Raw genomic sequence first — 15317 nt, 5'->3', positions numbered from 1 at the left:
ATATGTATACACATTTTATATTTTATTTATTATTTATTTATTTATTTATTTATTTATTTATTTATTGAGACAGGGTCTTGCCCTGTTGCCCAGACCGGTGTGCAGTTTGTGAACATGGCTCACTGCAGCCTCAACCCCCTGGGTTCAAGCAATCTGCCCACCTCAACCGTTTGAACAGCTGGGGCCACAGGCGTGCACTACCACGCCTGGCTAATTTTCCTTCAATTTTTTTTTTTTTTTTTTTAATGTAGAGACATGGTTTCACTAGGTTGGCCAGGCTGGTTTTGAACTCCTGGGTTCAAGTGATCTTCCTGTCTCAGGCTTCTGAAGTGCTGGGATTATAGGCATGAGCCACCATGCCCAGCCTAACAATATATTCTGAAGATCACTCTACCACAGTAGACAAAGATAGCTGTCATTCCATTTTATGGCTTCATAGTACTCCACTGTGTAAATATACCGTCATTTATTCACATAATCCCCTGTTGATGGATGTTTGGGTAGTTTCTAGCCCCTTGTTATTACAATGAGTGCTGCAACAAAGAACCTTGTGTCAGACATTTGCCAGAGTATTTTTGGGATTGACTCATGGAAGTTGTATTGCTAAGTAAATGCATATGTAATATTGGCTTTTGAGATCCTAGCCCAAGAATGCTTTCTTTTTTATTAGTTATTTTTTAAATAGCAAAATCTATCAAAACTCTTTTCACTGTAAATTGACAATTTATAGCTGTATAAATTTGTGAGGTACAAAGTGATGTTATAATGTATGAATACAATGTGGAAGATTTAAGTCAAGCTAGTTAACACATCCACAGCCTCAACAAGAATACTATCTGTGTGAGCTTTTTTCACACTACCTCTCTGTGCCTCAGTTTCTCATCTGCAAAATGGGAATAATAACAGTATTTACCTCAGGGAGTTGTTGGGAAGACTATATGGGCTAGTTGTTTTAAAGTGTTTAGAATAGACTGGGCATGGTGGCTCATGCCTGTAATCCCAGCACTTTGGGAGGCCAAGGTGAGCAGATCACTTTAGGTCAGGAGTTCGAGACCAGCCTGGCCAACATGGTGAGACCCCTGTCTCTATTAAAAATGTAAAAGTTAGGGCCAGGCATGGTGGCGCATGCCTGTAATCCCAGCACTTTGGGAGGCTGAGGTAGGCAGATTGCCTGAGCTTAGGAGTTCAAGACCACCCTGGGCAACAGGGTGAAACCTTGTCTCTACTAAAAAAAATACAAAAAATTAGCCAGACATGGTGGCGGGCACCTGTAGTCCCAGCTACTTGGGAGGCTGAGGCAGGAGAATCACTTGAACTCAGAAGGTGGAGGTTGCAGTGAGCTGAGATTGCACCACCACATTCCAGCCTGGGCGACAGAGGGAGACCCTGTCTCCAAAAAAAAAAAAAAGAAAAAAAAAAGAAAAGAAAAATTAGCCGGGCATGGTGGTGGGTGCCTATAATCCCAGCTACTTGGAAGGCTGAGGCAGGAGAATCACTTGAACCCAGGAGGTGGAGGTTGCAGTGAGCTGAGATGGTGCCACTGCTCTCCAGCCTGTGCAACAGAGTGAGACTCCATCTCAGTAAATAAATAAATAAATAAATAAATAAATAAATAAATAAATAAAGTGCTTAGAATTTTCCTGGTACATGGAAAATGTTCAATAAATGTTAGCTGCTTTTATTTTTATTAGCAAAGGGATAGAAAGTATGGGAATATGTGGACAGGTGGAACAGTAGAGTTAGATGCTGCTATAAGTTTTTAAGAAGGGATTCCCATCAAAAAGTGGGCGAAGGACATGAACAGACACTGCTCAAAAGAAGACATTTATGCAGCCAAAAAACACATGAAAAAATGCTCACCATCACTGGCCATCAGAGAAATGCAAATCAAAACCACAATGAGATACCATCTCACACCAGTTAGAATGGCCATCATTAAAAAATCAGGAAACAACAGGTGCTGGAGAGGATGTGGAGAAATAGGAACACTTTTACACTGTTGGTGGGACTGTAAACTAGTTCAACCATTGTGGAAGTCAGTGTGGTGATTCCTCAGGGATCTAGAAGTAGAAATACCATTTGACCCAGCCATCCCATTACTGGGTATATACCCAAAGGACTATAAATCATGCTGCTATAAAGACACATGCACACGTATGTTTATTGCGGCACTATTCACAATAGCAAAGACTTGGAACCAACCCAAATGTCCAACAATGATAGACTGGATTAAGAAAATATGGCACATATACACCATGGAATACTATGCAGCCATAAAAAATGATGAGTTCGTGTCCTTTGTAGGGACATGGATGAAATTGGAAATCATCATTCTCAGTAAACTATCGCAAGAACAAAAAACCAAACACCGCATGTTCTCACTCATAGGTGAGAATTGAACAATGAGAACACATGGACACAGGAAGGGGAACATCACACTCTGGGGACTGTTGTGGGGTGGGGGGAGGGGGGAGGGATAGCTTTAGGAGATATACCTAATGCTAAATGACGAGTTAATGGGTGCAGCACACCAGCATGGCACATGTATACATATGTAACTAACCTGCACATTGTGCACACGTACCCTAAAACTTAAAGTATAATAGTAATAAAAATAAATAAATAAATAAATAAATAAATAAATAAATAAAAGAAGGGATTCTGGAGCTGTTCCTTCTGCCCCTGCAGGAAAGGGAAGAATCGAAGAACCCAGAAATGAAGTTTGAAGATTAAATGAATAGGACAAGGACTGATAGCTTAATCCTAGCATAGACAGTGGGCCCTAAGGCTCCAAATGCCCCTCTTCCCAATGCTTGAGTGCTGGCTATACACTCTGACCTGTCTAGAGACTTAGTTGCACTCTGGAGGAAGAGAGGGAGGAAGCAGTCACTTGACCACATTTAACCTGAACTTATTTACAGTAAATCTCTGCCACTAGGTTGGATGGGCACTTGGGATAGAAATGAAATTCAGTTATACAAAAATAAGGTATTTTATATTTTCATTTTACATGAGCTTATGGCCTATTAAATTCAACTCATTACAATATAATTATTGACTGATAACCTGAGGCACAAGAGGAGGGTGTGAAAGAATGGAAGGAGTGGGAGGGAGTAAAAGAAATATTGGAAGGCAGTTCTTTGTTCACCTTACACATGGGGTGAGAGCTCTGATGTCCAATATGGTAGCCACTAGCTACATGAGTCCGATGACTACCAAATTGGAAAACCTAGCTATAGAAATTTTCAGCATTGCACTGTTCTATTGGGCAGTGCTGGGAATGTTGATTGGCTGTGCATAGTGGGTGGCAGAGTGTAAACCCTGGTGCTGGAGGTCCATCCTGATATCTTCATCTTTGGTTCCCAATAAATGGGCTCAAACTGGTCCTCTGAATGTCCTGGACAGCTGCTCGCATCCACACGGCCATTCAAGTCTGTGTCTCAGGCTTCTGCTCCTTCCTCCTTCCTCTAGGGAGTAGCTGCCTGCAGCTGTAGCTCTTTATCCCCTTTCTTACAACCTGTTCCTCCAAAGTCATGCCCAGATTCATGTCCTGGGTCTCCTTCCCAGGATCTCAGGAGGCTTCATCAAGCTGGTCTATTTGTTCTCTGTTATCTGCCTAGACTGAATTAAGGTGGCTGGCAGGCTCCCTGGAGTTGGAGGCAGACAGGGCACTCCCAGCTAGTTCCTCCTTACTCTCTCCTGGCTCATATTTCCTGTTTTTAATAGCTAGGTCCCTGGGCCTATCAAGGGGTGATACAAGGCCTGTCTCTTCCCTCCCCCACCACGCTTACTTTGAAAAGAGGGAAGTGGAACTGCTCAGTGTTCATGAGCTCGGCTAATAGCACCTTCTATCATGCAGCCCTCCCAGCCCTGAAACCTCCAGCTCTCAGTCCTACTCAGGTTCCCACACCCACCCCACAAAAAGCCTTGTCTGAGGCTTCCTCCAGAATTGCAAGGTCTGGGGAGCTGGGTGCCACAGACCCAGAGGAAGTTTCCCTGCTCTGTTCTGCTTGTTTCTGCAGAGATGATGTGACCACCTCACTGCTATCCAAGTTCCATTCAATGAATATTTGTTGGTCATCTGGGCCTGACCCTGAGGTCACCAGGGTCTACAAGGCAGATGAAAGTCCTGCTCCTCAGACATCTACCCTAGTGGGGGAGACAGACAACAAAGAAGAAAAATGGGATCCTGGTTGAGGAGTTGGTGGGGGACAGATTCTAATATTGGAGGTTCTTTTGGGTTGGAGGGAGCTGGGCGTGCTAGGCAGGGACAAGATGGAAAGGAGAGAGGAGGTGTATGCCTGACTGTGAGCTCCATGAAGCCAGGGACTGTGCCCTATTTGCCTTCCATTGATTCCTCAGTGATTCCTTCCATTGATTCCATTGATTCCTCCTCAGAGCAGGAGCTCATGAAACACTGAATGAATACCGACCAGCGTTGCTGAGATAGGCGCAAAGCTGGGGGCTTCTGAGCTGGACTTGCCTCTGTGGTCCCCACGGCTGCCCTTGTTGCATGGGGCCTGGACCCCAGCCCCAGCCCAGCCAGCTTTGCTGCCACTTGGATTCATTCTCTGCAGTTTCCAAGTCTTTCCCTGAGCTATGGCCTCCAACCTATCCCAGCTCAGGGCCGGTATGTGTCTAGGCAGCTCTATCCAGCTCTTTCCTCACTTGGCAATTTATGAAGTGGAGACATCAAGTGGTCAGATCCTGGAACGGCAGCAGTCGAGCTGTGGACACAGAGCAAAGGCTCCCGAGCCCTCCTGCCAGGCTGAGCCCTGACGCAGCGATGATTAGTACTGGATCCACACAGAACCTTATCCTGGCTGAGCCCAGATTCCAGCCATAGAACGAACTCTAATCCTGGTCACAGACTGAGACCTCCATCTCCTAATTAGGGGTCTAAGAGGGGTACTCCTAAACAATTCCCCTAATTTTACATTTGTACTGTAATGACCTGACACAACTTTAAAAACTTTTTTTTGGAAGGGTCACATATATTCAGAATTTTCCAAACTAAACATATCCATGCAACTAATGCTCATTGCTGGCATCCCAGACACCTTCATCTTCATAATTCCTTCTACTTGCTACCTCCCCAAGGGTAACAACTTCTATATTTTGAAATCATACTGTATATTCTTTTCTTTTTTTTGAGACAGGGTCTCACTCTGTCACCTAGGCTGGAGTGCAGTGGTGTGATCTTGGCTCACTGCAACCTCCGCCTCCCAGGTTCAAGTGATTCTCGTGCCTGAGTAGCTGGGACTACATGTGCGCGCCACCACGCCCAGCTAATTTTTTGTATTTTTAGTGGAGACAGGGTTTCCATCATGTTGGCCAGGCTGTGTATACTCTTTTCGGTGTCTGGCTTCTTCTGCCCAATATCATGTTGGTGAAATTCATCCACATTGATGTGTGTCCTTGTTGATTGGTTATACTTGGTGTGCACAGTCAGCCCCCGTATGGATTCTGCATCCATGGATTCAACCAGCCACAGATTAAAAACATTTAAAAAAAAGTTGTGTCTATACTGAACATGTACAGACTTTTATCTTGTCATTCTTTTTTTTTTTTTTTGAGACGGAGTCTCACTCTTTCACCCATGCTAGAGTGCAATATGCAGTCTTGGGTCACTGCAATATCCACCTCCCAGGTTCGGGTGATTCTTCTGCCTCAGCCTCCTAAGTAGCTGGGATTACAGGCATCTGCCACATGCCTGGCTAATTTTTGTATTTTTAGTATAGACAGGGTTTCATCATGTTGGCCAAGCTGGTCTTGAACTCCTGACCTCAGGTGACCTGCCTGCCTCGGCCTCCCAAAGTTGCTGGGATTACAGGCATAATCCACCACCCCCAGCCCTTGTCATTCTTTTCTTTTTTTTTTTTTTGAGATGGAGTCTTGCTCTGTCATCCAGGCTGGAGTGCAGTGGCGCATCTCGGCTCACTGCAAGCTCCGCCTCCCGGGTTCGCCATTCTCCTGCCCCAGACTCCTGAGTAGCTGGGATTACAGGAGCCCGCCACCATGCCCAGCTAATTTTTTCTATTTTTAGTAGAGACGGGGATTCACTGTGTTAGCCAGGATGGTCTTGATCTCCTGACCTCGTGATCCGCCCGCCTCAGCCTCCCAAAGTGCTGGGATTACAGGCATGAGCCACTGCACCCGGCCCATTATTTTCTTAAAATACAGTATAACAACTATTTACATAGCATTTACATTGTATTAGGTATTATAAGCAATCTAGAGATGATTTAAAGTTTATGGGAGGATGTGCATAGGTTATATTCAAATACAACACCATTTTATGTAAAAAACTTGAGCATTCCTGAATTTTTGTATCCGTGGGAGTCCTGGAATCAATCCCCTGTGGATACTGAGGGATAGCTGTATTTCATTATGTGAATTTATACTGCAACTTGGTTATATATTCTATTATCAATGAGTATTTGGGTACTTCCATTTGGAGGTTATTGTAAGTAGTGCTGCCATGGATTTTGTAGTATATGTCATTTGGTGAACAGAGCTAGGCATCTCTGTACCCAGAAGTGGAATTGCTGGGTTATGGGTTTTGCATTGATTTAGCTTCAGTAGATGCTAATAAATAGTTTTCTGAAGTAGTTATACCAATTTACATGCCCCACTCAGGGTATGCCAATTCCAGTTGTTCCATACCGTTACACTATTCATTCTAGACTTTTTGTCTTTTCTACTGTAGACTTTCTGGCTGATGTGTACTGATGATATCACTCTTGGATGGGCCTGCAATGCAGATGAGCTTATGTGCAGATGTATCAATTTTATTATTATTTATTTATTTATTTTATTATTATTATTTTTTGAGACGGAGTCTCGCTCTGTCGCCCAGGCTGGAGTGCAGTGGCGCAATCTCGGCTCACTGCAAGCTCCGCCTCCCGGGTTCACGCCATTCTCCTGCCTCAGCCTCCAGAGTAGTTGGGACTACAGGCGCCCACCACCACGCCCGGCTAATTTTTTGTATTTTTAGTAGAGGCGGGGTTTCACTGTGTTAGCCAGGATGGTCTCGATCTCCTGACCTCATGATCTGCCCGCCTCTGCCTCCCAAAGTGCTGGGATTACAGGCGTGAGCCACTGTGCCTGGCCCAATTTTATTATTAATAAATGGAAGGGATTTTAATGGAACTGGCCCTGCTATCTTATAATTGACATTGAAAAGGGATCCAGCTCAACACTTCTAAAACCCAAATAAAAGATTTTAGTCATTTAAGCAAAAATTTGTAAATCTCTCAAATTCATAAACTCATAAGGGACTGCTTCTATCACTTAACTGCTTATTCTTAGTAACTCTTTTGTTTTTTTTGTTGGAGACAGGGTCTCACTCTGTTGCCTAGGCTGGAGCTCAATGGCAGTCTCAGCTCACTGCAGCCTCTGCCTCATGGGCTCAAGTGATTCTCCATCCTCAGCCTCCCGAGTAGCTGGGATTACAGGCGTATGCCACCACGCCTGGCCGATTTTTGTATTTTTAGTAGAGATGAGGTTTCACTATGTTGGCCAGGCTGGTCTCGAACTCCTGGCCTCAAGCGATCCACTCACCTTAGCTTCCCCAAGTGCTGAGATTTCAGGCATGAGCCACCGTGTCCAGCTAAAAACTCTTATCTGATCAGACATTTTGTTGCACTTAAGCTTGGAAGATTCAATAGGAAGTAATTTTTTGCTAAATTGGGATTTAGCATTATTTGTTTTATATATATGTGTGTATATATATATATACATGAGTAATATACAAGAGTATACTAGTGTACTACTTTTGTAGCATATGTCCATTGGTGAACATAGGTAGGCGTTTCTGTACCTAGAAGTGTGTATATACATACACATACATTTATATTATATTATATTCACACACACACACAGTATTAATTGATGAGAGTTATAAGACACAGCTTTGGGAAACTAGTTGCTGAATTTTGTCTTGATCTTGCTGAGCACAGTGTTTGTTTATTCGGCCCAAAGAAGCAATGGCCCAGGGACCATTTTGGGGAGCTGCCTTCTAGATCTGCAGAAAGTATAAAATGGTTCCAAGCAAAGAAACACTGGAGTTCCCAGGGTTCCAGATCCACCTTCCACATCAGAGCCCCAATTCCCACTTTACCTGACTTGCTGGCACTGTGTCTGGGCTCCGAGGCATGGAGACCATGCAGGATGGATGAGGCAGAAATGACCAGGAGACTCTCCAGCTGCCAGTGTGCAGAAACCTCCACAACTGGCAACCAATCAAGTATCATACTTGTAAAACAATTCTTTTTTTTTTTTGAGACAGAGTTTCACCCTTGTTGCCCAGGCTGGAGTGCAGTGGTCTGATCTCGGCTCACTGCAACCTCCACCTTCCGGTTTCAAGCAATTCTCCTGCCTCAGCCTCCCAAGTAGCTGGGATTACAGGCACCTGCCACCATGCCTGGCTAATTTTTGTATTTTTAGTAGAGATGGGGTTTCACCATGTTGGCCAGGCTTGTCTCGAACTCCTGACCTTGTAATCCACCTGCCTGGGCCTCCTAAAGTGCTGGGATTACAGGCGTGAGCCACCACACCTGGACAAAACAATTGTTTTAGCTAAAAGTCATACATTTCCTCTTATTTAAATGACAGGCTGATTTTTGTCTCTGCTTACAGGAAACACATACCTTGGAAGTGGTCAACCTTCATAGTCTGAAGGAGGAAGTGGTCAAATACCAAGATCAGAACCCGGTCTATTAATCACTGGGCAGGAGTGTGTAGAGGAAGACAGGCTGGGGAATGGAGACCCTGCTAGGGACCACATGAAACCCAGGTTACAATCAAGCGTTGGTAACTGAAGGCTGTTCTATCTCCACCTGGAGACTTTTCACTTCTTTGCTCTGGACAGGCTTGGCTGATCCCAGCATTTAACAACATTTAACTGCATTTAACTCTCAAAGGCAATCTTGTCACCCTCATTTCTATTTCATCTCAAGGACTAACAATTTCAAGAGTAAAAAGTAAAAAATAGGGGGATGAAGAAATAGGGACAAAGGGGAAATGGGAGAAGAAAGCTAAGAGCAATCAGGGGAGAGGTTAGTGCAAGCAATGCAGTTTATAGACTCCTAGGTACTTGGAAACCGTGGGCCACAAATCTGACTCTGAGCTTCCTAGCAGCCATTGTGAAAAGGGAAATGTAATCCATCACATGATTCATAAAGCTTGTCAGGTAAAAAGCAGAACAGTTTTCCCCCAGAGAAAATGCTTATTCCTATTATGAAGATTTGGAAGAAATTTCTTCTGGGGCACACAGACAGACACAGTGCCAGCAAGTCAGTTAAAGTGGGAATTGGGGCTCTGATGTGGAAGGTGGATCTGGAACCCTGGGAACTCCAGTGTTTCTTTGCTTGGAACCATTTTATACTTTCTGCAGATCTAGAAGGCAGCTCCCCAAAATGGTCCCTGGGCCATTGCTTCTTTGGGCCATCTCAGGAGGTAAAGCAATGGCCTTTTGAATCACAAGTGAGCAAGGAGGTAAGAAGTCTTTCGTGGCCTGGGTTACTCCCAGCAGGTGAAGCTTGATACTGGCTGCTGTCTTTTACCCTGAACCCCGGATGGGTAACACAGGTGAATGTTGGGACTACAGAGAGGTGAGCATAAGATCTTGCTCACTCTGGAAAGACCCAAAGAGATAATTCACCCCTTTTCTTTATCTTCTGATGGGACATTTTGCCAAAATTCTTTCTGGACTTAGAAATGTTTTTTTGGCTCCAGAGTCCCTCTCTTGGGAGAGCAGAGGGCAGGAGATTCACAGCATCTTAAGAGTTTATAACACTAGGCTCCTGGGGCAGGCAGAAGTATGGCCCCCCAAAGATGTTTTGCATCCAAACTTCCGGAACCTGCAAACACTTTACTTTAACATGGCCCAAGGGACTTTGCAGATGTGATTAAGCTAAGGATCTTGAGATGGGGAGATGATCCTGGATTATCTGGCTGGGCCCAGTGTAATCACAAGGTCCTTATAAGAGGAAGGCAGGATGAAAGTCAGAGAAAGAGCCGTGATGATAGACTCAGAGGTCAAGGCTCGGCGTGGTAGCTCATGCCAGTAGTCCCAGAACTTTGGAGGCTGAGGCAGGTGGGTTGCTTGAGTCCAGGAGTTCGAGACCAGCCTGGGCAACACAGAGAGATCCTGTCTGTACAAAAAATACAGAAAGTTAGCTGGGTGTGGTGGTGCATGCCTGAAGTCCCAGCTACTTGGGAGGCTGAGGTGGGAGGATCACATGGGCCCAGGAAGCCAAGACTTCAGTGAGCCGTGATTGCGCCACTGCACTCCAGCCTGGGTGACAGAGTGAGATCCTGTCTCAACAACAAAAACAACAACAACAACAAAAAGTAGAATCAAAGGTTAGAGTGATTCAATGGCTGGCTTGAAGATGGATAAGGGCCACAAGCCATGGAACGTGGGCAGCCTTTAGAAGCTGGAAGAGGCAAGGAACACATTTTAACCTAGAGCCTCCAGGAAGAATGCGGCTCTGCGGAAACCTTGATTTTTTGCCCTGTTCTGACTTGCAGGACTGTAAAATACTATGTATTGTTTAAGTGGTTAAGTTGTTACAGCAGCAATGGGAACTGAATACAACCCCCCAACACTCACACACACACACACACACACACACACACACACACACACACACACCCCCCCAGCATTTGAAATATGCCTTGTGGACTTTTCCTCATCTAGCCAAATATATCCAGCTACATAGAGAAAAGTCGTGTCTGGTGGGCTGGGGTTTGGTCATTCAGAGCCCAGAGCTGCCAGAGCCTGTCCAGGCACATTCCGAGGAGAGAGGGTTGGAGCCAACAGACTTCCAGTATCTCTACAGCTGCTGGTCAGGGTGGCCCCCATGGAATGTATTTGGCTCCCCCAATCTGATGCCATTGAACATCTACTTTTTCTGGCTCTGAATCCAGGGCTGCTCATGGGGAGAGAATGCACTGGTCTGGCCAGTGATAAAATGCGGGTCCCTGCTGCTCACTGTGCATTCACCTCAGCCTGTGCACTGACAGCAATAGCAACATGTGTTGAGAACTTACTCTGTGCCAACACTTTGCATGGGGGAATTCATGGAATTCTCATGGAATTCTTACCAGGACTTCGTGCAGCTGGCTCTGCTTGACCATAGGCTGTCAGTGTGACCTTCAGAACGACCAGTAAGGCCTGGGATTTGGTTGCCCAATTGCAGCTCTGTGCTGAGAAGGCCTCAGGGTGCCAGCATGAGTACCCTTGGGGAGTAACACCTCCATTTCGTCTTAGTTCAGGCTGCTATAACAGAATACCACAGATTCGGTGGCTGAAATAACAGAATTTTATTTATCATGGTTTTGGAGGCTGAGATGTCCAAGTTCAAGGTGCTGGAAGATTCAGTATCTGGTGGGGACACTCTTCTTGCTTTGCAGAGGGCTGTGTTCTTGTTGTATCCTCACATGGTAGAGAGGGGGAGATCTAGCTATTGATCGACTGAAAGAGACAGAGGGGCGTCTCTTATGTTTCTTCTCTTTTTATTATTTTTTCTTTTTTTTTTTGCATTTTTTCCTTTTTTTTTTCTTTTTATGTTTCTTCTTAAAAGGGAACTAATCCCATTCATGAGAGCCCCACCTTCATGACCTAATCACCTCTCAAAGGTCTCACCTCTTAATACCATCCCATTAGGGATTAGGCTTCAACATATTAATTTTGGGGAGGACACAAACATTCAGTCCATAGTAACTCTGATCTTTCTCTTTCTTGATTTCTGTAGTTGGAATTCCTGAAAGCTGCCTTGACTCCTCCTGGAACAATGTGGGACATAAATAAACAAGTAAATGGTAACTAAAAAATCTGACTGCTGGGTGGACACAAACTGGTCCTCTAATCCTAACCTCATACTAAATTTTTGCGTGATTCTCCCCTTGATCTCTGACCCTGGTCCTATACTGACCCCTAATCCCACATGGAGTGGGACAACCTACTCTCGGTTTACATGAATAGCTTATTGTGGGATTGGTATGTGCCAAGTGCTGGTCTAAGTGTTTTACATTTATTCATGGATTTAATCTTCCCAATGACCCCAGGGATAGGCATTATTACAAGTTCTGTTTTAGAATGAATGATTATATAGTATTTTTATTTTTATTTATTTTTGAGACAGGGCCACACCTTGTCACCCAGGCTGGAGGGCAGTGCCGTGATCTCAGCTCACTGCAGTCTCACCCTCCCAGGATCAAGTGATTCCCCCACCTCAGTCTCCTGAGTAGCTGGGACTACAGGTGCATAGCACCATGCCTAGCTAATTTTTTTTTTTTAATTTTTGGTAGAGATGGGGTTTCAACATGTTGCCCAAGCTAGCCTTAAACTCTTGGATGATGCTCCCGCCTTGGCCTCCCAAAGTGCTGGGATTACAGGTGTGAGCCACCATGCCCAGCTGTATTTTTAAAGTATTAATTGAGCTTCAGACTCTATTTGAAATAGATACAAATTAATATATTAAATTAATTAATTCACTCATTCATTCACCAAACATGTATCGTGTTCCTGCTTTCTACAAGGCCAAGGGTCAAGTGCTGGGGATACCAGAAGATAAGGCAGATACAGGAGGGGGCTCCAGCTTGCAAAGCTGATGGCCCAGTTTTATCTCCTCCCCATCTGCTTCGGCTCATTGGCAGCTCCCTTCCCAGGTGGGATATCGAGAGGTATCATGTTGAATTCTTAGTTTCAGGCAAAGGCCCTTTCCCAGACCCTCCTTCCACTCTAGGGAACAGAAGAGTCAGGGAGGTGCTAAGAAACAGAAGTGAAACTTCATTAGATGATCTGGTGAATTTGAATGCATTGTCATCTTCAGAGTTGGGGGCGAAAGGGCGTGGGCTTAGCTACCACTTCTGAGAGCAGCACATCAGCTTTGCACAGGGGACAGGCGCTTGGGCTATGCCCAAGTGGGTACCAAGACCAGCAAGTGTCCCTTGCATGTCCATCTTCCCCTTTCTCACAGGAAGGGCAGGTGGATGGGAAGTCAGGCTGTTTTAACTTAGCTGTTTCCCTAGCAGTAAATTCAGCAGGTGTCAGCAACTATTTGTTGAATGAACAGATGAACCTCACTTGGGTTTCAAGCTCAGCTGGGCAGTTTAGCAGCTGTGTGGCCCTGAGAAAACTGCTTTCTTCTCTGTTTTCCCTTTGTCATCCATCAGGAGAGGACAGTGAAACCTACTAGTGTTTATTCAGTATTTCAATCTTGTAAAAAAAAAAAAAGCGCTTTTTAAATTTAAAATAAACATAAAGAAAATCACCAAGACAAATGTATGGTTCAATGAGTTATAAAGCAAACATCTTTGTAACCACTACCCAATTTAAGATATAGCACTTTGCAAACACCCTCCCCAAGTATCTGTTCCCAATCTTAGCCCCCTTACTCCCTCCACCATGAACTAGTAACATGACTTTCACAATAATCACTTTCTGGCAATACTTTGTTTTATCACCTAAGTATGTATTCCTATATACTATTGTTTAGACTTGCCCACAAAGAAAAAGATGCATCCCTGTAGTCGCAGCTACTCAGGAGGCTGAGATAGGAGAATCACCTGAGCCCAGAGAGGTTGAGTCTGCAGTGAGCTGTGATTGAGCCACTGCACTCTAGCAGAGGTGACGGAGCGAGATCCTGTCTCAAAAAAAGAGATACTTTTTTTTTTTTTTTTTTTTTTTTGAGACGGAGTCTCGCTCTGTCGCCCAGGCTGGAGTGTGGTAGCGTGATCTCGGCTCACTGCAAGCTCCATCTCCTGGGTTCGTGCCATTCTCCTGCCTCAGCCTCCCGAGTAGCGCCCGCCACCATGCCCAGCTAATTTTTTGTATTTTTAGTAGAGACAGCGTTTCACCGTGTTAGCCAGGATGGTCTCGATCTCCTGATCTTGTGATCTCCTGATCTTGTGATCCCCCTGCCTTGGCCTCCCAAAGTGCTGGGATTACAGGCATGAGCCACCGTGCCTGGCCAAGAGATATATCTTTAAAGTCTCTTTTATTTATTTACTGTTTATTTTACTTTTTCTTTTTTTTTTTTTAAAAGAAATGGAGTCTCGCTTTGCCACCCAGGCTGGAGTGCAGGGATGCCATCACAGCTCATTGTAGCCTTGAACTCCTGAATTCAAGTGATCCTCCTGCCCCAGCCTCCTGAGTAGCTGGGACTACAGGTGCACGCCATCATGCATGCCTGGCTTAAGGTCTCTTTTAATCTATAAGTTTCCCCCTACCCTTTCTTTTCCTCATCAGTTATCTGTTTAGCCAGTAGAGTTTCCCACAATCTGCATTTTGCTGACTGCATTGTCACCATGCAGGTCTATGATTTCCTCTGTCCTCGTGCTTCCTGCAACTTGGAAGCTGGACTCAGAGGTTTGATCAGACTTGGGTCCAATCCCTTTGGCCACATTCTCAGTAGGCTTGTGTTTCATCCGGAAGCACATTATGTTGGATCATCCTCCTTTTATGTTGGCAACTGTTGATGCTCATCATGGGTAAGTCCGTTAATTCATCGGGGATAGCAAAGTGATAGCATTCCAGTCCTATCTTTTCTTTTTCATGTATGAGGAGGAACACTTTTAGAAAGTGACACTCCCCCTCATTTACTGTGTTACTCAGTGGTACAGTTCATATAGGAAAGGCAGAATAAATGCTTGATTCTATTTACCAATGTTCAAGAGAATTAATTAGTTCTTTATCATTATTTGAAAGAGACCAATAAGGTTTCTTTTCAATATCATTATAAGCTCTAGTATTTAACCATATTTGATGGATTACAATCAGTTATAAGAATTATTCTTTTTCGGCTGGGTGTAGTGGCTCATACCTGTACTCCCAGCACTTAGGGAGGCTGAAGCAGGACACTCAGTTGAGCCCAGGATTTCAAGATCAGCCTGGGCAACACAGTGAAACCTCACCTCTACAAAAAATACAAAAATTAGCTGGGCACTATGGTGTGTGCCTGTAGTCCCAGCTACTCAGGAAGCTGAGGTGGCAGGATTGCTTGAGCCCAGGAGGTTGAGACTGCAGTGAGCTGTGATGGTGCCATTGCACTCCAGCCTACAACACCCTATCTCAAAACAACAACAACAAGTTCTTCTTCTTCTTCTTCTTTTTTTTTTTAGATCGAGTCTGGCTCTGTTACCCAGGCTGGAGTGCAGTGGCACCATCTCAACTCACTGCAGCCTCCGCCTCCCAGGTTCAAGCGATTCTCATGCCCCAGCCTCCCGAGTAGCTGGGATTATAGGCACATGCCACCATGCCCAGCCAACTTTGTTATTTTTAGTATAGACAGGGTTTCACCATGTTG

The 15317-nt window shown here is 44.7% G+C and overlaps 1 long non-coding RNA gene across 2 annotated transcripts in view; it reads left to right on the top strand.

Annotated features, from left to right (window-relative positions):
- LOC129052232 (uncharacterized) overlaps nucleotides 1-15317 on the top strand; it is a 54002-nt gene that overhangs the window by 13014 nt on the left and 25671 nt on the right. The window contains exons 1-2 of one of the 2 annotated variants that reach the window (XR_008517170.1): nucleotides 8658-8797; nucleotides 11763-11829. This is a non-coding gene — a long non-coding RNA (uncharacterized LOC129052232). Of the gene's footprint in view, nucleotides 1-8657; nucleotides 8798-11762; nucleotides 11830-15317 lie in introns of those variants that run through there. The other variant, XR_008517171.2, reaches the window with a different exon arrangement.

This window comes from Pongo abelii, chromosome 21 (genome assembly GCF_028885655.2).
Source record: "Pongo abelii isolate AG06213 chromosome 21, NHGRI_mPonAbe1-v2.0_pri, whole genome shotgun sequence".
Taxonomy (NCBI): domain Eukaryota; kingdom Metazoa; phylum Chordata; class Mammalia; order Primates; family Hominidae; genus Pongo; species Pongo abelii.
Note: the sequence above shows the minus strand (reverse complement) of the source record. Positions and strands in the feature narration are given on the sequence as shown.